This window comes from Puma concolor, chromosome A1 (genome assembly GCF_028749965.1).
Source record: "Puma concolor isolate L17-30 chromosome A1, mPumCon1.1.hap2, whole genome shotgun sequence".
In the NCBI taxonomy this organism is placed as follows: domain Eukaryota; kingdom Metazoa; phylum Chordata; class Mammalia; order Carnivora; family Felidae; genus Puma; species Puma concolor.
Genome location: NC_141667.1, coordinates 154,117,935 through 154,145,499, shown reverse-complemented (window position 1 = coordinate 154,145,499; position 27,565 = coordinate 154,117,935). Strand labels below are relative to the sequence as shown.

The window sequence follows — 27,565 nt, the reverse complement described above, 5'->3', positions numbered from 1 at the left end:
TGGGTGTATTCAACCTTTTCTGAACAGAATGCAAACTGGAGTTAATGTGAAAAATGGCATTGAGAAAACTCTTACACAGGTGCCCTAACAGATATAAATCTTAATAGAGTAATCACACATTAGAATTATATATTCACATACAAGGGACCAAAGATACAGAAATAAAACTCATTGCTACAACTAAGCTCCTATCCACTTCCTCACTCCTGTTTCTCCCAGAAAGTGGAAGACCTACTATTATGTCAACCCTCCTTACTTCAATTCCAGAGATCAACCAGGAGTTTTCTCAGGGAGAAAGAAGGCAACTAACTCTGGTCCCTTTTAATTTCTGGATCTTCCAGGAGAAATTCCAACAGAAACTGATGGGGAAGTGAGCACCAAAATACAGTCTGCCCCATCGAAATGTTAATGAACGTTTAAGTAGCACAGTTTTGAAATTAACTACGGGCTAACATTCTCAGGACCAGCCTGAGGTAGCATCTCCTCTGCAATTAGAGGATAGAGTGGCATAGTGCCACATTTCAAATCAGCATATTCTATCTCACACACATATATACAGGTACCCTAGGGTTATGGAGATGACAGATGACCCCGAGGGACAGAGGGAAGCACACCTATTTCCAAGAGCTTTAAAGAATTTACATAAATGTCATTTTATTGGCGCATACCAAGGGCATTTAATATTCTGTCACCTTGGGAATTTGGAAAAGTTTGGGGGCCTGGGGACAGATACCAGTTTGTTTACAGAGCTAGGACTTTAGGGACTGGTGTTCTCATTCAAAGGTTGGCTCAGTCCCCCAGGTATAAAGGCAGAACTCAGGAGGAGGGCATTACGGAAAGTTCCAAACAGGGGACTCAGGTCTTCTTGAGGGGAAAACTGATTTCTGGGTTTCATGTAAAAATAGAAGTAGAGCAATTTCTTCATTTGGCCTGGACTCACAAAATTAAAACCATGAAATTGTAGAGAGGCAAGCATCGAGATAGTTGAATTTACAACCTCTAGCATGGGAAAGAATGGATTAAGAGAAAATATCTAGGAAACTTCTCGGGTCTGTCATTGTCATATTGAGACACCAAGAGAAACTTCACATTCCCCCTCTACTACCCAGTGTATAGTACACCTTCTACATGGATGGTACCACATTGTGAGGCTGCTGTTCAGCCAGTCCAGCCAGGGCAAGTGAGCGAACAATGTCTATGCCCCTCCCCTGCCCATATTCACCACACAGACATCTTTCCAGGGGCCAGGCCTCCCGCAGAACTCCCAAACAGAAATACATGGTAGGAATGTCAGCCTTCCATGCAATTGACAAAAACAATTTGACTGCAACATTTTATTTAGCTCTTTAAATTGGCAGTGGCACTACCTATTTCATTAGGACAGGGATATCTGAGAAGTAACAAAAAATCAAATAGATCTGATTTTATTGGGTCATATAGCTGCTCACTCCATATTGATTAGAACATACAATCTTGCATACAGCTTAGAAAAGATGAACTTATAATACTATGTATAAAGGAATTAACTTCTGGGTATGTTTTGACTTACTCAAGGCCACATTCCTAGTGGATAGTGGCTGCCCAAACTACAATCAGCTCTCTCAGACCTTTCTCACACTGTATTCGATCAAATAGCATGCAACTGGTACTCACTGAGGTGGAAGATAATTAATAATTAGATTCGAATCCTGAATTTTCCAGCTGCAAGTTACAAAAGTAAGCCCTACTTTCAAAGAATAAAACCTTGTTTGCTGAATACAATCCTGTCTTTTCATGGACTTTGGAAATACATAGTCTTATCTAAAACTGGAGATAATTTTTGCATTCGAACCTTAGTATGACACCTTTTTCCTTCTACAGTAACGGAGTTTGGAGTTTCTTCTTTGATTTTGCATTTCCCTTTATTAGAAGGGTAAGGTCCATCACAATAAAGTCTGTGACAGAAAAGGGATGTAAAGTGAAGCTCATATGCCTAATTATCTGACACCTAAACTATCTTTTCATATTTTAGGTATTATCTGAATCTTTTAAATACACAATTAAGCACCCTGAAAATGGTAATAAGTTTTTATTCTTTACTCAGATAACAAATATTGCTAAAATTCTTCATTGTGCTAAAATTTCAGTTGGATTTGTGAATTTGTGTGTACTAGGCGTAGCTATATATTTTTATATTTTTTTCCTAGAACTCTTGGCATGTATTATTTCTTAGTATCTGCTTATAAACACATTGAGATTCACATAAAGTAGCTTAACTTTGGGTATCAACAATTTTGATAGAGTATTGTAATTGTTAACGAGTCTTCTGAATTCCTGTGAAGTCTGCATCTTGGTGTTTGGATACATGTATTTGCAACTGTTTCTATCTGTTTCAGTTTAGGTATGTATGTGATATCTTGGCAATTAAGTACTTAGGATTCCCATTGTAGAATGTAAAATTCTTTTTTTTTTTTTTAATTTTTTTTCAACATTTATTTATTTTTGGGACAGAGAGAGACAGAGCATGAACGGGCGAGGGGCAGAGAGAGAGGGAGACACAGAATCGGAAACAGGCTCCAGGCTCTGAGCCATCAGCCCAGAAGCTGACACGGGGCTCGAACTCACGGACCGCGAGATCGTGACCTGGCTGAAGTCCGAGGCTCAACCAACTGCGCCACCCAGGCGCCCCTAAAATGTAAAATTCTTAAAGCCACAATCCTATACATATTTAGAACTTATAGAAATTTTAGAAATTATTTGGTCCTTGAACAGTAATAGCAATAATGAAAAAATCAATTGGAGACTTGACTAATACCTGGCCCTTACGTTTGGCCCTGACTTTCTTTGTAGGGAGACACAAAACATGGGCAAGTACCCATCATTTCCAGGCCAACAGTTCTCAAAGTATAATCCTAGACCCAGCATCATCAGTATCACCTGGGAATTTGTTAAAATGTCAAATTCTTTTTTTTTTTTCTATTACATGTGCCTTCACTTTTTCCAGCTTTATTGAGACATAACTGACATATAAGATTGTATAAGTTTAAGGTGTACAACGTGATGATTTGACATATGTATGGACTGTTAAATGATAACCACAATGGGGTTGACTAGTACTTCCATCATGTCATATAATTAACTTTTGTGCATTTGTTTGGTAAGAACATTTAAATCCTACTCTCTTAGCATCTTTAAAGTGTAATACAGTTTTGTTAACTATACTCACCATGCTCTATATTAGAGTCCCCAGAACTTACTCATCTTTTAACTGAAAGTTTGTACTTCTTGGCCAATATCTCTCCCTGGCCCCCCCACCGCCCCTCCTGGGCCCCTTGCTTTTTCTATGCCTTTGTTTCTATGAGTATGGATTGGGGGGGGGGGCAGTCATTGCTTTTTAGAATCCACATATAAGTGAGATCATACATTGTATTTCTCTGCCTGATTCATTTCAAGTAGCGTAATGTTCTCAAGGTCCATCCATGTTGTCACAATGTCAGGATTTCCTTCTTTTTAATGGCTGAATAATACACCATTGTGTAATGTGTATATTTATATATTGTGTTCCAAATTTATGCCATTCATCCACTGATGGACACTTTGGTTGTTTCCATGTCTTGACTACTGTGAATAATGCTGAAATAAACAGGAACATGCAGATATCTCTTTGAGCTAGTAGTTTAATTTCCTTCAGATATACATACATATATATATATACATATATATATATATATATATATATATATATATATGGGTTTAATGGATCATATGACATTTCTATTTTTAAAAAATTGTAGGAGCCCCTGAGTGGCTCAGTCAGTTAAGCATCCGACTTCATCTCAGGTCATGATCTCACAGTTTGTGGTTCAAGCCCTGTGTCAAGCTTTGTGCTGACAGCTCAGAGCATGGAGCCTGCTTCGGATTCTATGTCTCCTGCTTTCTGCCTCTCTCCCACTCATGCTCTGCCTGTCTCAAAAATAAATAAATGTTTATAAAAAGGAATTTTAAAAAAACATACACTGTTTTCCATAGGAACTGATCAATTTCCATTCCCTCCTACAGTGCATAAACATTGCCTTTTCTCCACATCCTCACCAACACTTGTTATCTCTTGTCTCTGTGATTAGAGCCATTCTGACAGGTGTGGGGTGATATCTCATTGTGGTTTTGATTTGCATTTCCTTGATGATTAGTGATGATGAGCACATTTCAACATACCTGTTGGCCATTTGAATGTCTTCTTGTGAAAAATGTCTATGCAAACCGTAGCCCATATTTTAATCAGATTGTTTGTGTGTGTGTGTGTGTGTGTGTGTGTGTGTGTGTGTGTGTGTTTCATTCTTTTTTTGGGGGGGTTGCTTTTGCTATTCAGTTGTATTAATCCCTTATATATTTTGGATATCAACCCTTTGTCAGATATATGATTTGCAAATATTTTTCCCATTCTGTAGATTGCCCTTTCATTTTGTTGATTTTTTTCTGTTATTGTGAAGAAGCTTTTTGGTTTGGTGGAGTCCCACTTGTTGATTTTGCCTTTGTTACTTATACTTTCAGTGACATATCCGAAAACATTGTTGTCAAGACCAATATCAAGGAAATTTTTCCCTGTTTTCTCATAGAAGTTTTATAGTGTCAAGTCATACACCTTATGTCCTTAATCCATTTCAAGTTAGTTTTCCTAAATGGTGTAAATTAGGGATCCAATTTTATTATTTTGCATATAATTATCCAATTTTCCTGGCACCATTTATTGAAGAAACAATTTTTTTGCCCCCACTGAATATTCTCTGCTTCCTTGTCAACTATTAGTTGATTGTATATGCAAACATTTATTTCTGGGCTCTTGATTCTCTTCCATTGGACTGTATGTCTATTTTTTTAACTTTTTAATGTTTATTCATTTTTGAGAGAGAGAAAGAAACAGAGCAGAAGCAGGGAAGGGGCAGAGAGAGAGGGAGACACAGAATCCAAAGCAGGCTCCAGACTCCGAGCTGTCAGCATAGAGCCCGATGTGGGGCTCAAACTCACAAACAGTGAGGTCATGACCTGAGCTGAAGTCAGACATCCAACCGACTGAGCCACCCAGGCACCCCGTATGTCTATTTTTCTTTAACAGTGCCATACCATTTTGATTATTATAGCTTTGTAATATAGTTTAAAACCAGGAGGTGTGTTGCTTCCAGCTTTGTTCCTCTTCCTTAAGATTCCTTTAGCTATTCATGGTCTTTTGTGCTCCAATATAAATTTTAGGATGGTTTGTTTTGTGTGAAATTCCATTGGAATTTTAATAGGGATTGCATGGAATCTGTAGATGGTTTGGGGTAGTATGAAAATTTCAACAATACTAATTCTTCCAATCCGTGAACAATGAAAGATACCATGGGGTACCTTTCCATTGTATCTTCTTCAATCGTACCCAATGGGGTACCTTTCCATTGTATCTTCTTCAATTTTTTTTATAAAAGTCTTTTGGTTTCGATATACAAATCATTCACCTTCTTGGTTACATTTACTCTTCAGAATTTTATTGTTGTTAATGCTATTTTATTTATTTTTAAGAGATTTTATTGTTAGTATATAGAAATGCACCTGATTTCTGTATGTTGATTTTGTATCCTACAACTTCATGATAAAATTCCAAATTCTTGAGCGGTATTTCAAAGTTGCTAAATGAGAAATTCTGGGTGGGTCCCAACCATCTGTTTTAATAGAGCCTCCAGGTGATGCCTATGCATGCCAAGTTTGAGAACCACTGCTGTATACTTACATCTCTTTATATTTAAAGTTCCCTTTAAAGAAACTTCTAATGTTTGAGTAATAATCTAAAGATATTAAACAAAGATATATATTAGATCAATTAAACAGTTTGTATTGGAAAATTTTATTATCCATGTGAAATTTTTATGTGGTTTAAAGTAGAGAGTGTTTTTTAATCAACAATAAGTTCAAAGTTTCCTAAGGATATTTCAGGAGAATTTTAATGATATCAATTAATATAGTGAGCTATAAATGCTTCTACTTACTTTTTTTTGAGATGCCCCTGAAGATAGTAAGACTTTGAAGCAACTAACAAAGAGAATAATCTACATTACCTCATGCCTATACCTGGAAAACCTGGTTAGTTGAGAGGGAAGGCAATCAGGAGAAGGTAATAGGAGCCACCTTGCTCAGGATGGAATATCTTTAAGAGAGAGAAGAATATTGTGAAACACCTAAATTAGCCAACATTTTTTGGTGTTTTGCTGTAAAACCTTAGAATAAGACCAACTGGGGCTTCAATTCCAACTTTGCTTCTTAATAGCTTTATAATTTTGATGAATTGTCTAACCTCCTTAAGCTTCCATTTTTCATCAGTAAAATGGAAACATAAATAATGTTTACTTCAAATGATTTTCATGATGATGCAATGAAAAAACAATTAAATGTAAAATGTTTCTCACAATGCTGATACATAGTGAAAACTCCATAGACAGTAGTTATAAATCACTGCTAAATCAGTTTGTGCTTTGGTCTAGGAACATCTTCAGAACCAAAAAGGTGATAAAAGTGGACCAAGCCATGTATTTTCTCGCACAGTTCTTAGTGGGGAAAACGAGTTCAAAGCACTTTGAAGAAGATGTTCAAGATGGTACCTAGAAAAAAGAATGGAATATTATTTTCTTTGATGACTCGTGAGTAGATCATTAACATTGATTTTGTGGAATTATTGGCAATCATAGTCTTTTTCATCTTTTTTGCCTCTGTAATACCATTCTGATTCAATCCACCCCACAAATCTACTTCCCATTCCTCCTTTTCTTTTCATTTGCTCTTCATAAGTTCTCTTGGGAGAGTGGGTAAAGAAATAGAGGTAACATGTATTTGAAAGTCTATATTTACCATTTTCATAGGAATGTATCATACATCAAGAAATATGCTTACATCAAAAAGTGGACATACCCATGAAGCCACCAAAGGGAAGAAAGAATGAAAAAGAAAGTAATGAAGAGGAAAGAAAGAAAGAAGAAAGAAAGAAAGAAAGAAAGAAGAAAGAAAGAAAGAGAGAAAGAAGGAACAATCAACAAAACTAAAAGGCAACTGACGAAATGGGAAAAAATATTTGCAAATGACATATCAGACAAAGGGCTAGTATCCAAAACCTATAAAGAACCCTCCGAAATCCACACCTGAAAAACAAATAATCCAGCGAAGAAATGGGAAGAAAACATGAATACACACTTCTGTAAAGAAGACATCCATATAGCCAACAGGCACATGAAAAGATGTTCAACATCACTCCTCATCAGGGACATACAAATCAAAACCACACTGAGATATCACCTCACGCTGGTCAGAATAAGTTATAAGTTAACCAGTCTGTGGTATTTTGTTATATCAGACCGAATGGACTAAGACATACAGTATGCCAAAACTTATGAGATATAGCAAAAGCAGTTATAAGGGGCAAATTTATGGCAATAAACACTTACATTTAAAAAGAAGAAAGATCTCAAAGCTAAAGGTATTAGGAAAAGAAGAACTAAATCCAAAGTTACCAGAACGGAGAAAATAATAAATATTATAGCAGGAAAAGTCAAAGAGCGAATAAAAACAATTTATTCACTAGGAAAAAAGCAGAAAACTCAAATAAATAAAATCAGAAATGAAAGAGGATACGTTATAATGGTAAGCTTAGAAATTTTTAAAAAAAGATTATAATAGACAATTGTGAACAATCATAAGCTTCAAAATAGATGACCTAGAAGAAAATAATAAATCCTTAAAAGCATATAATCTACAAAGACTGGATCCAGAAGAAATAGAAAGCCTGAATAGATCAATAATGAAGGAGATTGAATCAGTAATAGAAAACCTCCCAAAAAGGAAATCCCAGGACCTAATGGTTTCCCAAGTGAATACTGCCAAACATTCACAAGAGAATTTGTACCAGTTTTTCTTTTCTTTTTTTTTTTTTAATGTAAGATGTGTTTATTTTTTTTTATATATGAAATTTATTGTCAAATTGGTTTCCATACAACACCCAGTGCTCATCCCAAAAGGTGCCCTCCTCAGTACCCATCACCCACCCTCTCCTCCCTCCCACCCCCCATCAACCCTTACTTTGTTCTCAGTTCTCAACAGTCTCTTATGCTTTGGCTCTCTCCCACTCTAACCTCTTTTTTTTTTTTTTGTTCCCCTCCCCCATGGGTTTCTCTTAAGTTTCTCAGGATCCACATAAGAGTGAAACCATATGGTATCTGTCTTTCTCTGTATGGCTTATTTCACTTAGCATCACACTCTCCAGTTCCATCCACGTTGCTACAAAAGGCCATATTTCATTTTTTCTCATTGCCACGTAGTACTCCATTGTGTATATAAACCACAATTTCTTTATCCATTCATCAGTTGATGGACATTTAGGCTCTTTCCATAATTTGGCTATTGTTGAGAGTGCTGCTATGAACATTGGGGTACAAGTGCCCCTATGCATCAGTACTCCTGTGTCCCTTGGATAAATTCCTAGCAGTGCTATTGCTGGGTCATAGGGTAGGTCTATTTTTAATTTTCTGAGGAACCTCCACACTGCTTTCCAGAGCGGCTGCACCAATTTGCATTCCCACCAACAGTGCAAGAGGGTTCCCGTTTCTCCACACCCTCTCCAGCATCTATAGTCTCCTGATTTGTTCATTACCCAAAATTGCACCAGCATTCTTCTCGAAACTAGAACAAGCAATCCTAAAATTCATATGGAACCACAAAAGGCCCCGAATAGCCAAAGTAATTTTGAAGAAGAAGACCAAAGCAGGAGGCATCACAATCCCAGACTTTAGCCTCTACTACAAAGCTGTCATCATCAAGACAGCATGGTATTGGCACAAAAACAGACACATAGACCAATGGAATAGAATAGAAACCCCAGAACTAGACCCACAAACGTATGGCCAACTCATCTTTGACAAAGCAGGAAAGAACATCCAATGGAAAAAAAGACAGTCTCTTCAACAAATGGTGCTGGGAGAACTGGACAGCAACATGCAGAAGGTTGAAACTAGACCACTTTCTCACACCATTCACAAAAATAAACTCAAAATGGATAAAGGACCTGAATGTGAGACAGGAAACCATCAAAACCTTAGAGGAGAAAGCAGGAAAAGACCTCTCTGACCTCAGCTGTAGCAATCTCTTACTTGACACATCCCCAAAGGCAAGGGAATTAAAAGCAAAAGTGAATTACTGGGACCTTATGAAGATAAAAAGCTTCTGCACAGCAAAGGAAACAACCAACAAAACTAAAAGGCAACCAACGGAATGGGAAAAGATATTTGCAAATGACATATCGGACAAAGGGCTAGTATCCAAAATCTATAAAGAGCTCACCAAACTCCACACCCGAAAAGCAAATAACCCAGTGAAGAAATGGGCAGAAAACATGAATAGACACTTCTCTAAAGAAGACATCCGGATGGCCAACAGGCACATGAAAAGATGTTCAGCGTCACTCCTTATCAGGGAAATACAAATCAAAACCACACTCAGGTATCACCTCACGCCAGTCAGAGTGGCCAAAATGAACAAATCAGGAGACTATAGATGCTGTACCAGTTTTTCTTAAACACTTCCCAAAAATAGAATAGAGAACACTTCCAAACTTATTTTGTGAGGCCAGCATCATCCTGATATCAAAATAAGGCACTCAAATGGCAAACAGGCACAAAAAAATGTTAAATGTCACTAAACATCAAAATACAAATCAAAACCGCAATGAGATATCACCTCACAACTGTTCAGATGGCTATTATAAAAATTACAAGGGATAACAAATAGAGAATCCTTGTACAGTTGGTGGGACTATAACTTGATAATCTTTATGGAAAACACTAAAATCTTCTAAAAAAATGGACTCAATATAGAGAAGAAACTGAGGGTTGCTGGAGGGGAGGTAGGTGGGAGATGGGTATTAAGGAGCACAGTCATGATGAGCACTGGGTGTTGTATGGAAGTGTTGAATCACTAAGTTGTACACCTGAAACTAATATTACACTGTATGTTAACTAACTTGAATTTAAATAAAAGCAGTATGAATCTTCCTCAAAAAAAAAAAAACTAAAAATATAACTACCACATAATTCATCAATTCAACCTTTGAGTACATACCCAAAGAAAATAAGATCATTACCTTGAAGAAATATTTTCAGTCCTATGCTAATTGCAGGATTGTTCACAGTAACCAAGATATGGAAACAATTTAATGAATAAATGAAGGAAGAAAATGTGATATACATGTACAATAGAATATCATTCAGCCTTAAGATAAAAAGAAATCCTACCACTTGTAACAACATGGATGAACCTAGAGGATGTTATGTTATGCTAAGTGAAATAATCCAGACATAGTAAAACAATTACTGCATGATCTCACTTATATGTGGAATCGAAAATAATAAAACTTATAGAGGCAGAGAATAGAATGGTGATTTACAGGAGCAGGGGGAGGCAGAAATAGTGAAATGTTGGTCAAAAGGTACAAACCTTCAGTTATAAGATGAGTAAGCTCAGGAAATCAAATATTCAGCATTCAGATTATAATTAACAATATTATCTTGTAGAATCATGGTGGTATAAGATGTCCTTGTTTTGTTCCCCATTAATATCAAAATTTTGGTAATTATGAACAAAAATGACCCTGTGGGACCTGTGAGATCTAACACCATAGGCCAGGGGACTCAGTGGGAGTCTCACCCCTGTGCATTAGGTAATAGTCAGACAGATCTCAGCATGGGCTGTGTAACTGGTAGGAGCCTATGAACCAATCTGAGGCACCTTCAGCCACATCTCCTGGAAAATGCTGAATTGGACAGATACACATGGTTGAGCAAGCCTTTGTAGAATTCCAGGTTTCTAGAGAAGTTCCAGTACTCCAGTGGAGCAAAAAACATGTGAACTTGAATGCATTCAGGTTGGTAAGACGAACTTTGTGAGTATTACCCCCTACCACCACCACCTTGGCAGTATAAAGAAAGAGGAAGCTAAGGAGCTCTCCCACAGGGAAAAGGGAGAACAGTAAGTGCCCACTTCACCAGCTGTGTGAACAATGCAAAAGAAAGTCATTTTTCCCCATAGTACCCAGAGTGTTAACATAAGAACTGGGAGGAGACAGATCAGGACAATAGCAGATAAGAATACCAGAGGGCATAAAGGCAATGTGGTTTCCACTGACTGGAGGATCCCAAAGATTCTTCCCAACTAGTCAAAGGTACACCCAATGCCCCAAGTGCCAAACCCACACTTCTTCCCACTCTGCAGCCAGCTGCTTGTGCCAACTTCTGAGAGTGGCAGACAGAAAGTCCAAGCAGAAAACAAGCCAGGCTGTGTGAGCAAGGGAGAAACCACAATCTTGACCTATATCACCACCTGCAGGAAAACCAGAAGGAAGGTTCTGGCAGCCAGCCTACTGAGACTAAGATTGAGAGAAGAAAACATAAGCTTACTAATCATGCCAAAAAAGTAAAGAGGAAATGTGGAGCTGGTACAAAGTCAGAGAAAATATCAAATATAAACAGGACAAACAAAATATCTCTCTAGCTGAAGGCAGCTAGGGAAAATTAGGGGAGATGACTGCTACCTCAAATGTGAAAAGAGCAATACAAACCTCCAAAGAACATGAAGAATCAAGAAAATATAATATCGCCAAAAGTTGATAATAATAATGCAATAACTAAACAGAAAAAGTCCTTCTGGGTGCCTGGTTGACTCAGTCAGAAGAGCATGTGACTCTTGATCTTGAGATCATGAGTTCAAGTCTCACATTGGACGGAGAGATTACTTAAGATAAATAAATAAATAAATAAATAAATCCTGATATTTAACCAATAAAGAATTCAAAGTAGTTCTTCAGAGGAAACTCAGTGAGCCACAAGAAAACACATATATTTAACAAAATCAGGAAAACAATATGCAAACCAAAAGAGAAATATGACAAAAAGGTAGAAATCAATAAAAAAAAAGAACTAAACAAATTCTGGAGCTAAAGTATTCAGTGAATAAAATGAAGACTACAATGGAAAACATCAACAACAGAAACTATCAGGAATAAGACAGATCAGTGAGTTAGAGGATGGAAACTTTGAAATAACCCAGTCAGAGAATGAGGGGAAAAATGAAAAAGAGCAAAGCATCTTGGTAATCTATGAGATACCATCAAAAGAACCAATTCCAGAGTCATTAGAATTCCAGAAGGAGTGGGAGAAGGGAACAAAAAGTTTATTGAAAGAAATAATGGCTAAAAGCTTCCCAAACCTGGAGAGAAAACTGGACATATGAGCTTATGAAATTATAGACCACCTAATTATTTCATATCCAAACAATCTTCTCATCTTCTCCAAGACACATTATAATGAAACTGTCAAAAAATCAAAGACAAGAAGAGAACCCTAAAGCAAGCATCGACCTACCATTAGCTTTCTCAGCAGAAATCTTACAAGGCAGGAGAGAGTGGGACAATGTATTCAAAGTGATGAAGAAAACAAAATCTAGTATAAAATACTCTGACAAAGTTATCTTTCAGAAATGAAGAAACAATAAAAGCATTCCCAGAAAACAACAGTTGAGAGAGTTCATCACTGTTTGACTTTCTCTATAAGAAATGCTGAAAGGAATTCATCAAGCTAAAATAAAAAGAAGCTATTTAGTAACATGAAAACGTACCAAAAAAAGAAAACAAAGCAAACAAACAAACAAACAAAAAACATGTAACACACTGGTAAAGGTAAATAAATTAAGAAAACTTTAATTCTGTAATATGATGATATGTTAATCACTTAACTATATTATAAAGGTTAGAGGAAAAGAGCACAAAAAATAACTATAGACACTATATTTTCTTAACAAATACACAGAATAAAAAAGAGTTAAACTGAGCCACTAAAAACATAACATAGGAGAGACATCTAGAGTTTTAGTTAAAAAAAAATCAAAGTAGCTATCAGTGTACTATGGATTGTTATATCATTAGAATATTTTATGTAAGGCACACGGTAACCAAAAAGGAAAAACCTAGAGTCAATTCAAAAATATAAAGACAGGAAATTACAGTATACCACAATAAAAGGTCATCAATCTACAATAGTCGGCAGTATGGGGGGGGGGGGGAGTAGGACTTACAAAATGGCCAGAAAGCAATTAAGAAGGTGGAATTAGTAGGTTCTTACATATCAATAATACTATAAATGTAAACGGATTGAATTCTCCAATCAAAAGTCACAGAGTGGCTGAATGGATTTTAAAAAGAGTCAAATATATGCTGCCTCTAAGACAGTCACTTAAGATTTAGGTACACACATTAAACAGATCAACCCAAAATGAGAGTTGGTTCTTTGAGAGAATTAACAAAATTGATAAACCCCTAGCCAAACTTATCAAGAAGGAAAAAGAAAGGACACAAAGATATAAAATCACGCAAGACAGAGGAGAGATTACAATTAACACCACAGAAATACAAACAATTATAAAAGAATATTATTGAAAATTATATGTCAACAAATTGGGCAATATGGAAGAAATGGAAAAATTCCTAGAAACTCAGACACAACCAACACTGAAACAAGAAGAAGTAGAAAATTTGAACAGACCCATAATCAGAAAAGAAACTGAATCGATTATCAAAAATCTCCTAAAAAACAAGAGTCTTGGACCAGATGGCTTCCCAGGGGAATTCTACTAAATAATTAAAGAAGAGTTAATATTTAGTCCTTTCAAATTGGTCCAAAAAATAGAAATAGAAGGACAACTTCCAAACCCATTCTATGAAGCCAGAATTACCTTGATTACAAAACCAAAGACCCCAATAAGAAGGAGAATTACAGGCCAATATCCCTGATAAACATGGATGCAAAAATTCTCAACAAGATATTAGCAAATTGAATTAAACAGTACATTAAAAGAATTATTCACCATGATTAAGTGGGATTTATTCCTGGGCTGCAGGGCTGGTTCAATATTTGCAAATCAATGTCATACACCACATTAATAAAAGATAAGAATCATATGATCTTCCCAATGCATCTAAAAAATTGGACAAAATATAGCATCCATTCTTAATAAAAACTCTCAACAAAGTAGGGATAGAAGGAACATACCTCAGCATCATAAAAGCCGTATATGTAAGGCCTGTAGCTAAAATCATCCTCAATGGGGAAAACCTGAGAGCCTTTCCCCTAAGGTCAGTAATGGACAAAAATGTCCACTCTCACCATAACTGTTTAACGTCGTGCCAGAAGTCTTAGCTGAGACTTCTGGCACGACGTTAAACAGATCAGACAACAAGAGGAAATAAAAGGCATCCAAATCAGCAAGGAAGATGTCAAACTTTTACTATCTGCAGACAACATGATAGTCTATGTAGAAAATCCAAAAGACCGCACCAAAAAAAAAAAATGCTAGAATTAATACAAGAAATCAACAAAGTCACAGTATATAAAGTCAATGTGCAGAAATCTGTTGCATTTCTATACACCAAAACAAAGGAGCAAAAAGAGAAATCACGGAATGAATCCCATTTGCAATTGCACCAAAAACAATAAGATACCTAGGAATAAACCTAATAAAGGAGGTAAAAGATCTATACTCTGAAAACTGTAGAAAACTTGGCAAAGAAATTGAAGACAGAAAGTAATGGTAAAGCATCCCATTCTCAAGGACTGAAAGAGCAAATATTGTTAAAATGTCTATACTACCCAAAGCAATCTACACATTCAATGCAATCCTTAGCAAAATAACAACTACATTTTTCTCAGAGCTCCAACAAAAAACTCTAAAATTTCTATGGAACCACAAAAGATCCCAAATAGCCAAAGCAGGCCTGAAAAAGAAAAACAAAACTGGAGGCATCACAATTCCGGTTTTCAAGCTATATTTCAAAGCTGTAGTCATCATAACAATATGGCACAATCACAGACACATAGATGAATGGAACAGATAGAAAACCCAGAAATGGACCCACAAACATATGGTCAACTAATTTTTGACAAAGCAGGAAAGAGTATCCAATGGAAAAAGACAGTCTCTTCAACAAATGGTGCTGGGAAAACTGGTTAGCAATGTGCAGAAGAATGAAACTGGACCACTTTCTTACACCATACAGAAAAGTAACTTCAAAATGGATGAAAGACCTAAATGTGAAACAGGAAATCATCAAAATCCTAGAGGAGAACACAGGCAGCAACCTCTTTGACCTCAGCTACAGCAACTTCTTCTTAGACACGTTGCTGAAGGCAAGGGAAATAAAAGCAAACATGAACTATTGGGACTTCATCAAAATAAAAAGCTTCTGCTCAGTGAAGGAAACAATCAACAAAACTAAAAGACAACCAATGGAATTGGAGAAGATATTTGCAAATCACATACCTGAAAAAGTGTTATATCCAAAATCTATAAAGAACTTATCAAACTCAGCACCCAAAAAACAAATAACCCAGTTAAGATGTAACCAAAAGTCATGAATAGATACTTTTCAAAGAAGACAGACGTATGACTAACAGACATATGAAAAGATGCTCAATTTCACTCATCATACGGGAAAACAAATCAAAACCACAATAAGATACCACCTCGCACCTGTCAAAATGGCTAAAATTAACAACACAAGAAACAACAGATGTTGGCAAGGACGCAGAAAAAGGGGAACACTTTTGAACTGTCTGTGGGAGTACAAGCTGGTGCAGCCACTCCAGAAAACAGTATGGAAGATCCTCAACAAAACCAAAAATAAAACTACTTTACAATCCAGGGGGGCCTAGGTCTCAATCGGTTAAGCCTCCAACTTTGGCTCCGGTCATGATCTCGTGGTTTATGTGTTTGAACCCCGCATCGGGCTCTGTGCCGACAGCTCAGAGCCTCGACCCTGCTTGGGATTCTGTGTCTCCCTCTCTCTGCCCCTCCCCCCTCACACTCTTCTCTCTCTCCTTCAAAAATAAACAAACATCAAATTTTTTTTTAAAGAACTACCTTACAATCCAGCAATTGCACTATTGATTGTTAACCCAAAGGATACAAAAACACAGATTTGAAGGGGCACGTGTACCCTAATGTTTATAGCATTATCAACAATAGCCAAACTATGGAGAGAGCCCAAATGACCGAAGAATGGATAAAGATGTGGTATATATACACAATGAAATCTTGCCATTTGTCATGACATGGATGGAGCTAGAGAGTATTATGCTAAGTGAAATAAATCAGTCAGAGAAAGACAAATACCATATGATTTCACTCATATGTGTAATTTAAGAAGCAAAACAGATGAACACATAAGAAGGGAGGGAAGAAAAGGAAGAAAAGGAAATAAACCACAAGGACTCTTAATGATACACAACAAACTGAGGGGTGATTGAGGATGGTGAGTGGGAGATGGGCTAGATGAGTGATGGGTATTAAGGAGAGCACTTGTTTTGATGGATGTCGTATGTATGCACTGAGTATTGTATGTACGTGATGAATCACGAATTCTCTTTAAAAAAATATTGCACTGTATATTAACTAACTAAAATTTAAATTAAAAAAAAGGAAAAAATGGGGCACCTGAGTGGCTCAGTCAGTTGAACATCTGACTTTGCCTCAGGTCACGATCTCATGGTTCATGGTTTCGAACCCACATTGGGCTCTGCACTGACAGTGTGGAGCCTGCCTGGGATTCTTTCTCCCTCTCTCCCTCTGCCCTTCCCCCATTTGTGCTTGTTCTCTCTCTCTCAAAATAAATAAACTTTATAAAAAGTTAAAAAAAGGAAGAAAAAAACAAATAAATTACACTAATAGCTGGTTTTGAAAAAGATAAACAAATTGGCAAACCCTTACCTAGACTAAGGTAAAAAGAGAAGACTCAGCCCAGAAATAGAACAAACAATCCTAAAATTTGTATGATACCATAAAAGACCCCAAATAGCCAAAATGATCTTGAGGAAAAGAACTAAGTAGGATGCATTATGCTCCCTAATTTCAATCTATATTGCAAACTATAGTAATCAAAAGAGTATGGATTTGACTAAAAACTAGACACAGAAATCAGTTGGACAGAACAGAGATTCCAGAATACACCCACACATATGCAGTAAATTAATTTATGACAAAAGTTGTGAATATACAATGGGAAAAAGATTATCTCTTCAACAAATGGTGTTGGGGAAAACTGGACAGAGACATGCAGAAGAATGAAACTAGGCCACTTTCTTACACCATATACAAAATTAACTTGAAATGGATGACAAATTTAAACATAAAACCTGAAATCATAAACTTCTAGAAGAAATCCAAGGGGGTAATCTCCTTATCATCAGTCCTGACAATGATTTTTTGGATTTGATACCAAAAGCAGAAATAAACAAGTAAGACTCTATCAGACTAAAAGTTTCTGCACAGCAAAGGAAGTCATCAGCACTATGAAAAGAGAACCTAAAAAATGGGAAAACAAACATTTGAAAATCATATATCTGATAAGGTGTTATATCCAAAACATATAAACATCACTAACTATATCAACATCACTAATCAATTCAATAGCAAAAAGATACGATTAAAAAATTGGCAGACAATCTTAACAGACATTTTTCTCCCAAGAAGACATACAGCAATCCAACAGGTAAATGAAAAAGTGCTCAGCATCACTCATCATCAAGGAAATACAAATCAAAACTACAATGAGATGTCACCTCACACCTGTCAGAATGACTAAAATTAACAACTCAAGAAACAACACGAGTCGGTGAGGATGTACAGAAAGGGGAATCCTATTGCACTGTTGGGAGGAATGTAAATTGGTGCAGGCACTCTGGAAAACAGTATGGAAGTTCTTCAAAAAACTAAGAAACAGAACTATCTTTTGATCTAACAATTCTTTATTGTTATTTACTTGAAGAAAGTGAAAACATTAACTCAAAAAATATATATGATCCCCATGTTCAATGCAGCATAATTCATAAGAACTGAGATATGAAAACAACTTAAGAGTTCATCAGTAGATGAATGGGATAAAGAAATATGGTATATATACACAATGGAATACCATTTAGCTATACAAGAAGAAGGAAATCTTGCTATTTGCAACAATATGGATAGACCTTGAAGGCATTATGCTAAGTGTAATAAGTTAGACAGAGAAAGACAAATACTGTATGGTCTCATTTATTTGTGGACTCTAAAACAAAACAAAACAAAAATGAGTGCATAGAGACAGAGAACAGATTGTTGGTTGCCAGAGGCAAGGTTGGATGAGATGGGTAAAGCAGGTTAGAAAGTACAAATTTCAACTATAAAAGAAATAAGTCATGGGAAGGTAGTGTATAGCAGGGTGACTCTAGTTAATAATACTTTATTGTATATTTGAATATTGCTAAGACAGTAAATGTTAAAACTTTTCATTGACAAGAAAAAACATATAACTATGTATGCTGATGGATGTTAACTATACTCACTGTGGTAATCATTTCACAGTATATGCTACTACCAAACTATTATATTGTACACCTGAAACTAATATAATATTATATTTCAATTATGTCTGAATTTTTGATAAAAACAGAAGGTTCATAAATAAAATCAGAAATGAAAGTAGAGGGGCACCTGGGTGGGTCAGTCAGTTAAGCGCTGGACTTTAGCTCAGGTCATGATCTCCCCGTTGGTGACTTTGAGCCCCACATCAGGCTCTGTGCTGACAGCTCAGAGACTGGAGCCTACTTCAGACTCTGTGTCTCTTTCTCTGCTCCTCCTCCTCTCATGCTCTGTCTCTATCTCAAAAATAAGTAAGCATTACAAATTTTAAAAAAAGAGAGAAATGAAAGTAGAGACATTACACCTGATATCACAGAAATACATATGATCACAAGAAACTATTATGAACAAGTATATATGCCAACTAATTGGATAACCAGGAAGAAACGGCTAAATTCCTAGAAACATAAAACTTATTAAGACTGAATCAAGAAATAGAAAATGTGAAGAGATCAATGAGTAAGGATACTGAATCAGCAATTTAAAACCCCTGACTACAGAAAACTCCAGAACCAGATGCTTTTCCTGGTGAATCTTACCAAATACTGAAAACAAAATTAATCCAATTATTCTTAAAATCTTTCAGAAAATTTAGAGTATGAAAAATTCTCATGCTGATTTATGAAGCTAGCATTAACCTCATACAAGAATCAGATATAGATAGTACAAGAAAAGAAAATTATAGATAAATATCCCTTGTGAATATAGATGTAAAAAATCTCAAAAAAATTAGCAAACCAAATTCAACATGTTACAGAACCTGGTCTGGATTACCCAGCGGAAGAACCAAGCAGCACTTGGACATCTTGGAAGGCAGGAGGTTTATTTCACACCGGCAGGCTCAGAGGACATCACTCTCCAGAGGTCTGAGTCCTGAGGCTAAGCATGGGGGACAATTTATAGTCTGTTACTTCCGCATTAGTGGCAATTTGTCAGCTTGGCACGAGGGGCAGGAAGAAGAACCCAGAAGGAGAGTCTTTGGGCGGGGACTAGAATTCCCCTATCAGTCCTGTCGGCCATCTTATAACATAAATTTTCCCTATCAAACAGTGATGAGGTTTGAGGGTGGGGGGTGGGGATCCAGAGCTGACAGCCAAGAAGAATTCTTGAAGACGTCTTTGATGCAAAATTGGGATTTTATTAAATCAAGGAACAGGACCTGTGGGTAGGAAGAGCTGCACTGAGGTTGTGCACTGGTTGTATACTATTGAATTGGGGCAGTAAAGGCAAACCAGAAGTTCCAGAGAGATTTTCATAAGCTAAAGACTCACAGATTACTGGAGGCCTAGCTATTGCCAACCTAAGGTTGTTTTTCCCTCTAGTAAAGCATTAATATCAAGATAGTAGGGAGTTCCTGAAGAAATGTTATACTTTGTATTTGTCTCAAGTATTTGTCAATGGGCTGCAGGTTATAATGAAATTCAATTTTATCTGCCATTTCCTTCTTGCCTTTGTTTCCCACATCACTGTGGAGGGGAGGTGATGTTGGGGTTCCAGGAAACTGAGTCTATAGGTTTCTGGAGATTAGGCTATTGATTTCCTTTTTCTTGTATTTTACAAAGATATTTGTAAACTCATGGAGACTCTATCAGCTTAATGATTTGTCTTTTGTCCTTCCCTTTGTCCTTGGGCAGCCAGGAGTGCCTGAGAAATGGAAAGCCACACATATCGCACATGGGGGTGGGGAAGCAGGTAATGTTAGCTTGTGCTTGGCCCACAGCTTGCTTTATGGTCCCTCATCAAAAGCACATTAAAAAGATGATGCATTATAATCAAGTGGGACCCATTCCTGGGAAGTTGGGATAGTTCAACATATGCAAATCAATAAATATGATATACCACATTAATTGACTAAAAGGTGAAAATCATATGATTCTCTCAATAGATCCAGAAAACACATTTGATAAAATACAATATCTCTCTATGACAAAAACCCTCAACAAATTAAGAAACATACTGCAACATAGTAAAGGTCTTGTAGAGCAAATCCACAGCTAACATGATACTGAATGGTGAAAGATTGAAAGCTTTTTCTCTAAACTCAGGAATAAGAAAAGTGTGCCCACTCTGGCTATTCATTCAAAATAGTACTGGCATTTCTAGCCAGAGCAATTAGGTAAGATAAAGAAATAAAAGACATCTGAATCATAAAGGAAGACAAAAAATGGTCTTTATTTGCAGGTAATATAATATTATATAGAGACAATGTTAAGGACTCAGCCAAAAAAAAAAAAAACTAATGAAACTAATCAAGGGATTCAATAAAGTTGCAGGATATAAATTCAACATACAAAAAAAAAAATCTATTGCATTTCTGTGCACTAACAATGAACTAATTGAAAAAATAGCCATACTATTCACAAGGGCATCAAAAACAATAAAATACTTAAGCATAAATTTAACCCAGGAAGTGAAGGATCTATACAATGAAAACTACAAGACTTTAATGAAAGAAATCACAGAAAACACAAACGATTGGGAGGATATCTCATGCTTATAAATCAGAAGAATTAATATTATTAAAATGTCCATCCTACCAAAAACCATCTATAGATTCAATGCAATCGCTATCAAAATCTCAATGGTATTGAGATTCTCTCTCTCTCTCTCTCTCACTCACTCAAAGTTAAATAAATAAACTTAAAAAAAGAAAAAAAAATGGTATTTTCACAGAAATAGAAAAAACAATTCTAAAATTTGTATGGAAACACTGAAGACCATGGATAGTGCCAAGTAAATCTGAGAATAAACAACATATCTGGAAGCATCACACTTGCTAATTTTAAATATACTACAAAGTTATAGTAATCATACAGTGTGGCCCTGGCACAAAAATAGACTCATAGACCAATGCAGCAGGATTAAGAACCCAGAATCCTCACATATACATTCAACTAATATTTGACAAGGGAGCCAAGAACACACAGTGGAGGACAGATAGTTTCTTCAATAAATGCCGTTGGAAAAATAAAATTGAACCCCTATCTTACAATATTCCCAAAAATTAACTCAAAATTGATTAAAGATGTAAACATAAGACCTGAAGCCATAAACTTCCTAGAAGAAGACACAGGAGAAAACCTCTTTGATATTAGTCCTAACAAATTTTTTTGAATACTAAACCAAAAGTGTAAGTAATGAAGACAAAATCAGCTGGGCCTACATCAAATTGTAAAACTTCTGAGCAGCAAAAGAAACAACCAACAAAATACAAAATAAGCAGCCTATGGAATGGGAAAAGGAGTCTGATAAGGAGTTAATATCCAAAATTTATAAAGAACACATGCAACTCAGAAACAAATAAACAATCTGATTGAAAAAAAATGAGCAAAGGAACTGAATAGACATTTTTTCCCCAAAGAAGACATCCAAATGGCCAATAAGTACATGAAAGTGTGCTCAACATCACTAATAATTAAGGAAGTGAATATCACACCTACAATGAGGTATTACCTCACACTTATTAGAATGACTATCATAAAAAGACAACAGATAGTGAGTGTTGCTGAGGATATGGAGAGATAGGGACACTTGTGCATTATTTGTAGGAATGTAAATTGATTCAGCCACAAAGAAAAACAATTTGGAGGTTCTTCAAAAAATTAAGAATAAAACTACCTTATGAGCCAGAAATCCCACTTCTGGGTATATAGCCAAAGGAAATGAAAACAAGATACCAAAATGATGTCTGCATGTTCAAATTATGTAAGTATCCAAAGTGTCCATCGATAGATGAATAGGTAAAAAACATGTGTATATATATATATATATATATATATATATATATATATACCCATTCCCCTGCCCACCTCCCCTCCAGCAACTCTCAATTTGTTCTCTATCATTAAAAGTTTGTTTTATGGTTTGCTTCTCTTTTCTCCCACTATGTTCATCTGTTTTGTTTCTTAAATTCCACATATGAGTGATATCATATGGTATTTATCTTTCTCTGACTGATTTATTTCACTTAGCATAATATACTTTAGCTCTATCTACATCATTGCAAATGGGAAGATTTCATTCTTTTTGATGGTTGAGTAATATTCCATTGTGTATACATACTACATCTTCTTTATTCATTCATCACTGGATGGACATTTGGGCTCTTTCCATAATTTGGTTATTGTTGATAGCACTACTATAAACATTGGGGTGCACATTCCCCTTTGAATCAGCATCTTTGTATCCTTTGGATAAATACCGAATAGTGCAATTTCTGAATTGTAGAGTAGTTCTATTTTTAATTTTTGAGGAACCTCCACACTGTTTCCCAGAGTGGCTGCACCAGTTTGCATTCCCACCAACAGTGCAAAAGTGTTCCCCTTTCTCTACATCCTCGCCAACATCTGTTGCTTCCTGTGTTGTAATTTTAGTCATTCTGACAGATGTGAGGTGGTATCTCATTGTGGTTTTCATTTGTATTTCCCTGATGATGAGTCATATTGAGCATATTTTCATGTGTCTGCTAGCCATCTGGATGTATTCTTTGGAAAAATGTCTATTTATATCTTCTGCTAAATGGGCCAATTCTTTAAAGGCAGAAAAACAAATCCATAGTATTAACCTAAGAAGTATATGCATTGTATAACCAAACATTACATCATCAACATCCTCAAATACAAGATTTCTTACACATCAACGTGTAAAAGTACACATTTTTATGAACTGCAAATTTATATTTTGACATTTTAACTCCCAGAATTTAACAATGTGACTGTGTTTAGATGTAAGATCTTTAAAGAAGTAACTACTATAAGATAAACTTAGTAGTGTGGGCCCTAAGCCAATATGACTAGTGTCCTCATAACAAGAGGCAATTAGAACACAGGCACATACAGAGAGAAAAAAAAAAAAAAAAAACATGTGAAGACACTGGGATAAAATGGCCACGTACAAGCCAATGAGAATGGCCTCAGAGGAAAACAACCATGTTAACACCTTGACCTCAGACTTCCCGCCAGAACTGCGAGAAAACAAAATTCTGTTGTTTAAACCGCCTTCTTTGTGGTAGTTTGTTATTGTAACCTTAGCAGCTATTATACATATGCATACCAAAACAATGAACAAAGATAATTAATTTACAAATAATAAAAATTACAAGCCCACATCTGTGAGTTACTGTTCTAAGGGTTTTACATAAGCAAATACTGAACCAGCACAATATGTTCTGATACTTATTATTCTGGCAGAATTATACTCAACAGGAAGCATTAGTCTACTTTTTCCCACTAACCAGGTTTTGCTGGGGTCTACACACACCTAGACCCCATCATAAAGAAGATGTGGTCATAGCCTGAAGAGACATTTATTGTTCAGAAAGTAAAAAGAAATAATTTCCCTCATGCACAGATATGCTTCTTGGGAGGTCTCATTACACTTTTTTCAAGTTTCCATAAGGTAGAACAGCAGCACAGTTGTCCTTTGGGAACACTTCCTAAGAGGCTCTCTGCTACTCCCATGCTTACTGTAAGAAACACATAGCAATTAATACAACTATGAAACAAGTTAATTTAAAAGTAAAAATGATAGGGGCGCCTGGGTGGCGCAGTCGGTTAAGCGTCCGACTTCAGCCAGGTCACGATCTCGCGGTCCGTGAGTTCGAGCCCCGCGTCGGGCTCTGGGCTGATGGCTCAGAGCCTGGAGCCTGTTTCCGATTCTGTGTCTCCCTCTCTCTCTGCCCCTCCCCCGTTCATGCTCTGTCTCTCTCTGTCCCAAAAATAAATAAACGTTGAAAAAAAAAAATTAAAAAAAAAAAAATAAAATAAAAGTAAAAATGATAGACTTCATTGCAACTGAAATATTAGCTAATTATGATACGACTTTCTGTTCTCAAACTACTCTTTTCATAGTTATTTTTTAATGATTCCTCAAATAAAGTCTCTGAATTCTCCTTTCTGATTGAAATTTAAACAGCCCTGCTTTAGATATTAGATAAAAACAGCGAGGGAGGCGTGCCATAAGAGACACAAATACAGAGAACAAACTGAGAGGTGCTGAGGGGTTGTTGGGTGGGGGGATGATCTAGAAGGGTGATGGGCATTAAGGAGGGCACTTGTGATGAGCACTGGGTGTCTTATGTAAGTGATGAATCACTAAATTCTACTCCTGAAATCATTTAAAAAATCATTTAAATCATTTAAAAAATAATAAAAATAAATAAAACGCCCTGCTTTTAACCCTTAGAATTTTATTTTAAAATGCTACAGAGGGGCACCTGGGTGGCTCAGTTGGTTGGGAGTCCAAGTTTAGCTCAGGTCATGATCTTACGGTTTGTGAGTTCAAGCCCCACATCGGGCTCTGTGCTGACAGCTCAGAGCCTGGAGCCTACTTCAGATTCGGTCTCTCTCTCTCTCTGCCCCTCTCCCGCTTGTCTCTCTCTCTCTCAAAGATAAATAAACATTAAAAAATGCTACAGAAATGTTGGCAAGATGACAAAATAGGAAGCCCCACACGTCATTTTTCCACAAAAAAATCAATTTAACAATGGCATACGGACCAAAATACCTTTATGAGAAGTCCAGAATCCAGAGAAGAAGATGCAGTAATTGAGATGAGTACAAGAGTAAGACAGCAACAGGGAGAAATACCATCGTTTTGTTGCCTGGGGCAGCTAAGAAAGAAAGAAGAGGTGGGTGTCTTGCTGTGGCCAACACAGCTCTGTAAGATGGAGATAAAGAGCAGAACCTGAGGCTTCTCCCCTAGGGGTAAGAGAGCAGAGTGGAGCCTGCTCCAAATTCCCCACCCATCAGTGGGGACCAAGGACCTGCTTTCTGTGTCATCTCACTGGGGATGCTGTAGGGACTGATATAGTTTGATAGGGGCAGATAAGAACAAAAGAAAGAGAGTAGGTAGCTTGAGGCAATGGAACAGCTCTCTGAGATTGAGAGAATGTACAAAACAAACAAACAAACAAACACTGAATCTTCTCTATCAGGAGGGAAGGAAAAGAATAGATTCTGCCTCCAGGGTCTCAGACCATGGTATAACAGTCAGACACCAGAGCCAACAAGACCTAATGGGCTTCTGGAGAAAACAAACAGCAGGAAATCATTTTAATTAGAAGTCTACATGCACAAATCCAGAGAAGTCACAAGCATAGAAAACATGTGAGAGGCTCCCAAAATTTCTCACGAGGCAGACTGGTGGAGCCAAGCCATAAAGGCTGGGAGAGGTAGCTGTTTTTCCAAATGCAAAGCTACAACAAACAGGAATTCAGGGAAACAAGACACAAAGGAACAAAATAAACCTCCAGTAACTGACCTTAAAGAAATGGGGTTCCATGAATGTCCTGACAATGAGTCAAAGCTTTGTCTTAAAGAACCTCAGTGGGTTAGGAAAAAAAAAAAAAAAAAAAAAAAACTGAAGAAAAAGGAAGCAACGTCACCAATGTGGTGACACAGCTCATTCATGACTTCAGAGCCTTCATAAGAAGACCCCCAACTAGCAAGTATCCAGAGACAAGACACCACTGACAAAATCTCATAACCTAGGAGTGAGGCAAGCACACCCCTCTGCACTAGAAACAGAGGAGAACCACTTAAAAGGGTGAGGGGAGTGGCTATGCTCTAACCACATGGCCTTTCCCCCAGGATGACACAGCACAGAACTGAGAAAACCCCTGGACCTGTAGTTTTTCCAATGGAAAAAAGAGACCCAAGATGGACATACAACTTCCTCAGCACTGTGGGACACTTCCTGGGAGGGCAACTCAGATCTTGCCTCAACAGGATCCACAGGGGAATCCAAAAAGCTTGACCATCAGGCATCAGATAGAGCTGGAGAAGAGGCACGGAGCTTCTATCAATAAGAGCCCAGATCTTGGTGGGCCAAATCTCAGCTTGCAGAGGCATAAAGCAGAGATCGTAGCCAGGGATCCTGCCCATCTGCAGAGCCAGTCTGGTGACACTATCTGGTTCAGGACTTTGACTGGCAGTTATGTCTCACTTGGATTTCTAGCCAACAAGCCAAGCCAGCTGTGGAGCCCATACACGGCCCCACCCAGGCAAGGAAGCAAATTCACAGCCCTGCACAGTTGCTGAGCCTAGCCTCCAGTCCTGTACCTCCAAAAGCATGACCACAAACACCCAGCACCAAAGAGTATTTCCCACAGCCTCCTTGGGCAGGGCACCATACAGACCAACAGAACAGAAGACAGAGCCCAGAAATGAACAGGTTTTCCTGTTAAAAGGAAAACCAAACAGCCAAAATGATGTGACTTAGGCCAAGTCACCACACTGGGGCTTAATCCCTAACCTAATTGCAGTTCCAACTTTCCCCCCAGAAATGTAGTCTTAACTGGTCAGTAAGGAATTTTCTGGTCAGCACTAATATATTATTCTGTCATATATACCCTCTTCACGTCTCCAAAGAAAGATGGGGTAATACACCTAATGAGACTCTTGTCCCCCAAAGAAGGTTCACTAATCTAAAATAATCTTTTTTTTTTTATGTTTATAACTTCCTTGCCTTGCCTTTAAAAACCTTTCCCTTGTGGGACACTTGGGTGGCTCAGTCAGTTAAGTGTCCAGCTCTTGATCTCAGTTCAGGTCTTGATCTCAGGGTTTTGGGTTAAAGCCCCACTTTGGGCTTAATGCTGGGAATAGAGCCTACTTAAAAAAAAAAAAAAAAAGAACTCTTTCCTTTTCTATAGCCCTTTGGAGGCCCCCTCTACTTGCTAGCTGGGATGCTGTCCAATTCATGAATCATTTAATAAAGCCAAGTAGACCTTCAAGTTTACTCAGTTGAGGTTTTTTTAAGTTCATTTATTTATTTTGGGAGAGAGAGAGTGTGGAAGGAATAGAGAAAGGGAGAGAGAGAATCCCAAACAGGCTCAATGCTGTTAGTGAGGAGCCTGACCGGGGGGGGGGGGGGGGGGGGGGGCTTGATCCGACCAACTGTAAGACTATGACTCAAGCCAAAATCAAAAGTCAGAGGCTCAACACACTGAGCCACCCAGGCTCCCCTCAGTTGAATTTTGTCAACAAATTCCACACATATATGATCAGCTGATTCTTGACATGGTTGCCAAGATTCCACAATGGTGAAAAGATTAGTTTCTTCAACAAGGTGTGCT

The 27,565-nt window shown here is 37.1% G+C and overlaps 1 long non-coding RNA gene across 2 annotated transcripts; it reads right to left on the bottom strand.

The window, feature by feature from the left end:
• Positions 1-6,255: 6,255 nt before the first annotated feature.
• On the bottom strand, positions 6,256-26,001 carry LOC112856924 (uncharacterized). Of its 2 annotated transcripts, none has more exons than XR_015251444.1 (4): positions 25,753-26,001; positions 19,253-19,371; positions 18,565-18,728; positions 6,256-6,608 (listed from the first exon to the last, which is right to left on the bottom strand). It is a non-coding gene; the product is annotated as an uncharacterized LOC112856924 (long non-coding RNA). The 2 variants fall into 2 exon arrangements; XR_003223291.2 differs by having other exon boundaries at positions 19,267-19,371.
• Positions 26,002-27,565: the final 1,564 nt, after the last annotated feature.